The sequence below is a fragment of the Gadus chalcogrammus genome, chromosome 3 (assembly GCF_026213295.1).
Source record: "Gadus chalcogrammus isolate NIFS_2021 chromosome 3, NIFS_Gcha_1.0, whole genome shotgun sequence".
Lineage (NCBI taxonomy): Eukaryota > Metazoa > Chordata > Actinopteri > Gadiformes > Gadidae > Gadus > Gadus chalcogrammus.
In genome coordinates, this window is record NC_079414.1 from 26,707,434 (window position 1) to 26,714,933 (window position 7,500).

General features: G+C 49.7%; 1 protein-coding gene across 1 annotated transcript in view; it reads right to left on the bottom strand.

The window, feature by feature from the left end:
• Positions 1 to 7,500, bottom strand: part of LOC130380141 (regulator of G-protein signaling 12-like) — a 28,007-nt gene that overhangs the window by 7,819 nt on the left and 12,688 nt on the right. The gene's annotated exons all lie outside the window — the stretch shown is intronic.

Genomic DNA, 7,500 nt, shown 5'->3' on the forward strand with positions numbered 1-7,500 from the left:
TCACTTTAAAGGACGTGTTTTTCTCACCTAGATATGCCCGTTAATGTGATGAATAACAGGACAAACATGCACAAGACAAGCAACAAGATACCAAATAGGATGATTCACACACACACACGCACACACAAACTCACATGTACATGTGCACACATGCGCTCGCACACACACACACTCTCATGTAAATGTGCACACACACACATGCATACACGCGCACCGATACACAAACACACACGCACACACACACAAATTCACATGTATATGTGCACACACACAAATACACGAGCACACACACACACACACACACACAAACACAGATACTCAACTCAACAGTGCCCTCTAGTGTCAGATAAAAGGTGAGTGTCAACAGCCAGAGTTGTTGTATTCCAATACTTTCTACTTCTCATCTGAGGTACCTTAATGAACACGTCGCTCTTTGATGAGGGGGACGGTCAAGGCCATTAGCTGCCCTGCTGATGTAGCGAGAGCCCGCGGCTACATGGTTAGCAGAAATTGGGTTAGCGTCCTACAATGGCAGGATGCTCCACAGCAGGTATGTGAACAGACGCCACCCGCCGAGAGCTGACCTCACACATGACAGCTCTCACAGGCATTCACGTGCACACACACACGCACATGCACGCACGAAAACACACACACACACACACACACAGCCACACACAGACAGGCACACAGATCCTCAGACGCACGCAAACACACACGCACGTATATAAACACAGACACACGCAAACAAACACAAAAGAACGCAAACACACGCACACACACACACAGAGATGCATGCACATAAAAACACACACACAAACACACACACACAGACTCACGCAAACACACACACACACACACACACATTTGGTGTGGAAAAAGGATAAATATCTCCAAGAGAGTCGGAGTTATGTCATTTACAAAGAATGGGAGAAATGTGGAATTCCAGTTGAAAGGTTAGCACTGAGGTGTGTAAATCCCGACAGCATCGAGACTGATTGTGTGTCTCCTGCGATCCTCACCGTGCTTTACGTACACAAACACACACCAGCTGTGCTCCCGGTGGACAGAGAAGGGCTGTGCGTGTCTCAACCCATCACAACATTCCCCAGTGGGAATCGCGTTATCAGGGAGTGCTTAAGGAGTCTGGACAACAACAGGAGACACCCCCAGACCCCCAGAGGAGAAGAGCCGGCTCCAGCACAATGGACCACCGACCAGACCAGAACCAGTTAAACAGAGTTTATACAGCGCCGTTCTAACCAGGGGCCACCCAAAGCACTTTACAACATTTCCTCAGCGTCTCGCTCAGGGACACCTCGACACTCAGCTAGGAGGAGCCGGGGATCGAACTAGCGACCGTCCGGTTACCAGCCGACCCGCTCTACCTCCTGGGCCCCATGCCGCCCATCCAGCCGGTCCCACCGGGGGGGGGGGTCCCACCGGGGGGTCCCATCGGGGGGTCCCAGTCCACAGGGGGGTCCTGTGACGCGTGACCCCAGCCTGCGCTGAACAGAGTCGTCTGCTCTGCTGCTGGGAGGGACCTCTTCCTGGAGCGGTCTGAGCAGCAGGGCTGTCTTATCATCTGACTTCATTAAACAACAATATCTCCGCTCATGGGATCACGAGGAACACCGGCGGCCCGTACGTAACCTTATGAAACACAACGATGGAGCATAACGCAACGCAACGACCGAAACCTCCCCTGTCCTCTCTTCTTCTGTGTGTGTGTCCGTGTGTGTTCGTGTTTGTGTGCGTGTGTGTATGTGTGTGTATGTCTGTGTCTGTGTGTAAGAGTGTGTGCGTGTGTGTCTGTGTGTGTGTGTTTGTGTGTGTGTGTGTGTATGTCTGTGTCTGTGTGTAAGAGTGTGTGTGTGTGTGTGTGTGTGTGTGTGTGTGTGTGTGTGTGTGTGTGTGTGTGTGAGTGTGTGTGTGTGTCTGTGTGTGTGTGTGTGTGTGCGTGGGTTTCCTATGTTACTAGCTCCAGTTCTCACTGCAGTGTTGTCTGAAACAATGTTCTGCGCCGCTCTTCACTGGAGTGTCAAACACCCTGGATAAAAACAGAAAACATGCACACCCACGCGCACACGCAAACACACAAACACATATGTGGCAACACACACACACACGGACACACAAACAAGTGTCGAGCCCACATAGGACCCAATTCTTCTTCTCCAGCTAAGTAGGGACCAGGCAAACATAGCATCGAGCTGCAAGGAGCGATCGGAACACAGTGAACGGTTCAACAGGTTGTTCTGTCAGATCCATACAAGCTACAGCAGACCCGTGATTGGTCAGGGAGAATCACATGACATAATATTTCAGGCTTGGCCAGTGCACCAAACTTTGAAGCTTAAAGGTATACGTCTTATTACCAGCAGGACGCTCAGATTCCATTAGACAGGACCGACAAACAGAGAGCTCTTAGCATTAAGATTAATTAATCGATACCCTCTTTTGGTCGAATCCATTCTGAAACGAGTCGGCTCAGGAGATGAACCTGAGAGATAATAGCATTCCAATACCTCTATCTATCCCACAGGGACCGGGAGGACGCACACACACACACACACACACACACACACACACACACACACACACACACACACACACACACACACACACACACACACACACACACACACACCGGGCAGCCCCTTAACCTAGTCAGCTCACGTACACATATGTGTTAACACACATTCACATACACACACACACACAATCTAGTCAGCTCACATACACTTATGTGTACACACACACACACACACACACACACACACACACACACACACACACACACACAGAGTGACTTACTGGATCAGACTCCACGATCAAAGTTGGAGGGTCCATGGAGACGGAGACTCGGAGCCCTCAGCACTGCCTCCCTGGCTCCCTCTCACCACTCATAGTCCCTCACTGACTCAACGCTCCGTGTGTGCGAGTGTGTGTGTGTCTGTGTGTGGGTGGGTGAGTGTGGGTGGCTGGGCGAGTGTGAGTGTGTGTGTCTGTGTGTGTGTGTGTGTGTGTGTGTGTGTGTGTGTGTGTGTGTGCGTGTGTGTGAGAGAGTGTGTGAAACTAAGCGTGAGAGATGACTGGTTAGAGTTGGAGCAGCGCGTGAATGTCGCTAGATTCCCCCACGCTTCCTCCTCCTCCTCCTCCTCCTCAATGCCGATCCTCTCTCTCTCTCTCTCTCTCTCTCTCTCTCTCTCTCTCTCTCTCGCCCCCGCCTCCCACTCCCTCCCTCCCTCCCTCCTCCTCTCTTTCTGTTTTTCCAACCATCCTTGCATAATTTCTGTTCCAGCGACACTGCTGTGCGGACGGTGACACACACACGCACACGCACACGCACACAGACACGCACACACACACACACACGTGCGCGGCAGTAGGGGAGACCCCCTCCACGCCGTGCCGCTCTGCCTTCTAGTTAATATGCCCTGAGTGTCCAACCAGAGAGCCAACACCGGGACGAGAGACACAGAGAGAGAGAGAGAGAGAGAGAGAGAGAGAGAGAGAGAGAGAGAGAGAGAGAGAGAGAGAGAGGGGGGAGGGAGAGAGAGAGAGAGAGAGAGAGAGAGAGAGAGAGAGAGAGAGAGAGAGAGAGAGAGACAGAGAGACATAGAGAGACATAAAGAGAGAGAGAGAGACATAAAGAGAGAGAGAGAGAGAGAGAGAGAGAGAGAGAGAGAGAGAGAGAGAGAGAGAGAGAGAGAGAGAGAGAGAGAGAGAGAGAGAGAGACATAGAGAGACATAAAGAGAGAGAGAGAGACATAAGAGAGAGAGAGAGAGAGAGAGAGAGAGAGAGAGAGAGAGAGAGAGAGAGAGAGAGACAGAGAGACAGAGAGAGAGAGAGAGAGGGAGAGACAGAGAGACAGAGAGAGAGAGAGAGAGAGAGAGAGAGAGGGAGAGAGAGACAGAGAGAGAGAGAGAGAGAGAGAGAGAGAGAGACAGAGAGAGAGAGAGAGAGAGAGAGGTGGTATGTGTGGAAGAGTAAGACTAAGAGGGAGCAGCATTTTTCGACAAGTCTCGGCACAGAGTGGTGATCTGCCTCGCGCTCCCCTGGCTGTCAGTGTATCCCCGGCCGCGGGGCATGGCCACGGGGCCCACACTGCCGTGAACACATCCTGCTCCGATACGTCTCTATGCATCGCAAATACGGAGGTTGCCAATGGCAACCGTGCAGGCACGGGGGGTCACTCTATAGCCACTAAACGGGAGGCTTCACTAGGACTCTGTTGGCCAAGAGCATAGCGCTATAGGAGCCGCCACCCTGAGTGCAAATGGTAAACGGTAAACAGACGGCGTTTATACGGCGCTTCTCTAACCAGGGGCCGCTCAAAGCGCTTTACAATAATGCCTCACATTCACCCATTCACGCACACATTCACTGACACATTCACACACACACCGACGGCGGAGTCAGCCACGCAGGGGTGACAGCCAGCTCGTCGGGGAGCAGTCAGGGTGAGGCGTCTCGCTCAGGGACACCTCGACACTCCGCTAGGAGGAGCCGGGGATCGAACTAGCAACCTTCAGGTTACAAGTCAACCCGCTCTGCCTCCTGAGACACATGTGAGAGTGTGAGAAGGGATCTCTGATGGGGCTGAGGTCAGGTTGGAACATGGGCACACGGGTAACTAGGTTGACTTAGATTCAGTTCTACAGGAGCTGCTGTAACCGTCTCACAACGTAACGTCTTTCAAAAACATGCCCACACTTTGTGGACTTTATCAGTTGTAATCAGGTCTTCGCTGAAGCAAAGGGAATCACTCTCTTATTAAGATAAGGTAAGCACTTAAACTTAAACTTCGTATTTGCTGGAAAAATAGATATGTTTTCAATTTCAACTATATATATATATTATATATATATATATATAGATATGTAAATAAGTGTATGTATATATATATATACACTATATATAAACTATTATATATATATATAGTTTAACTATTATTACAAGCACGCAGGAATGTGTTTTTATATGGATATGTGTTTGGATTAAATATCGGCTACACTAATCTACCCTTTAAAGGTCTTCGCTACCCACACTGATTTGCTTTGTGCCCTTGAGCAAGGCTTTTGTTTGGAGTGTTGGAAGGCAAACAAGCCGCTAACAATGGCCGCTTATTATGGGATCTAAAGCATGAAGGACCTATCATCGAATTAAGTTACTTTTCCAAGACATGTTTGTTAACTGTCGAAAGGTTTAACACGATGTTTATACAACCTAAATCGTTTGGAATTGGAATGTGATCTAGCTTAACACTTCATCTGTGTGTGCGTGCGTGTGTGTGCGCGCGCGTGCGTGTGCGTGTGCGTGTGTGTGTGTTTGTGTGTGTGCACGCCTTATAGAGATGGTTGGGTAGTATTTGAGAGTAGGTGTCTGTGTTCTTTTCACTGAGGAAAATAAGCAGCATTGTATCACAGCATTGTGTAACAGGTCACACATTTTAAACAACCCACATAATATGTATGCATGCACAACAACGAATGCATGCGTTAGTGTGTGAGTGAGTGAGAGAGTGAGAGAGTGAGTGAGAGTGAGAGAGAGTGAGAGAGAGGGAGGGAAGGACAGAGAGAGATGGAGAGTGAGAGTGAGAGTGAGAGTGAGAGAGAGAGAGAGAGAGAGAGAGAGAGGTAGAGAGTGAGAGAGAGAGGTAGAGAGAGAGAGAGAGAGAGAGAGAGAGAGAGAGAGAGAGAGAGAGAGAGAGAGAGAGAGAGAGAGAGAGAGAGAGAGAGAGAGAGAGAGAGGATAACAGAGTATCGAGTATGTATGACCTCACATCATGCACGCGTGCACTTGTGTGTGTGTGTGTGTGTGCGTGCGTGCGTGCGTGCCTGCGTGCTTTCGTGTGTATGTCTGTGTGCGTTTGTGTATGCGTTGCCCCCGTGTGTCTATTAGGTCTTACTAATGAGTGGAATGCCAGTGTGTTCCTCATCAAAGCTCATTAGAAGCCCGGGACAACACTTCCGTCACCCCCCCCCCTCCCCCATCCCCCCCCCCCCCCCCCTTCACAACGCAGCCCAACAAAGCCCTCTCTGTGTGTGTGGATGGCCCCAATGTACAGCACTAAGCGACAGTGAGAAATAGGTAGATTTAGTAGAGCGGGGGGGGGGGGGGGAGGATGCACTCCCACACACAGACAGGCTGAACTATCCAATCACAGATCAGCAGTCTCTGTTGTGTGGTGGCGTCTAGATTAGAACGTACTGGGGTGATGGTCAATATACCTCTCTGGACTCAGAGCTGATTTGACTGCATGATACCGTGTTTACATTGAGGGCGTTTGTCAGACGCTTTTACCCAAACGACTTACATTAAGTAGTACGTCTGTCAGGAGAAAGAGAATCAACAATATATCTCTGTGGGTACAGTAAGGATGTTCATAGAACCAAGTGCCAAGCACTAACAATCACTAGGCTAACCCATTCCCCGTACACAACAGCGATAGCGAGGAAAAGACCCTACACAATGCATACAAAGTACTATTTTTAAGTGCCAGGCTGTACAAAATACAATAAGTGCGTACTAGGGGTGTGGGGGGTTAAGGGGGGGAGGTTATGCAGAGTCTAGGGGTACTCTGTCTGAACAAGTGAGTCTTGAGTCTTTTGTGAACCGTATGGACCTGGGAAGTGGTGGTCGGGAATTCTGTGCCTGTTTCGGGTTTATTACTTTGTTTGTGTTTTTTGAATCCTTTCCTTCTACCAGATGTGACGATGTGAAGGTTGGACCATCATTGTGTAGGCTGGACCTTGAGTAACGATTACAAATGACTGAATGATCGGTCTTATTACTGTGAAAACATTAACCTTGGCTGAGTGTGAGTGGGTGCAAGCCTCAAAGATATTCGCCTTGAGAATTCCTTCCTCTGATCCAACATGGTGGACTCTGATCCAACGTGGTGGACTCTCTCTGATCCAACATGGTGGACTCTGATCCAACATGGTGGACTCTGATCCAACATGGTGGACTCTGATCCAACATGGTGGACTCTCTCTGATCCAACATGGTGGACTCTGATCCAACATGGTGGACTGTCTCAGATCCAACATGGTGGACTCTCTCTGATCCAACATGGTGGACTCTGATCCAACATGGTGGATTCTCTGATCCAACATGGTGGACTCTCTCTGATCCAACATGGTGGACTCTCTCTGATCCAACATGGTGGACTCTGATCCAACATGGTGGACCCTGATCCAACATGGTGGATTCTCTGATCCAACATGGTGGACTCTCTCTGATCCAACATGGTGGACTCTGATCCAACATGGAGGACTCTGATCCAACATGGTGGACTCACTGATCCAACATGGTGGAGTCTGATCCAACATGGTGGACCCTCTCTGATCCAACATGGTGGAGTCTGATCCAACATGGTGGACTCTGATCCAACATGGTGGACTCTGATCCAACATGGTGGACTCTCTCTGATCCAACATGGTGGGCTCTGATCCAACATGGTGGACTCTGATCCAACATGGTGGACTCTC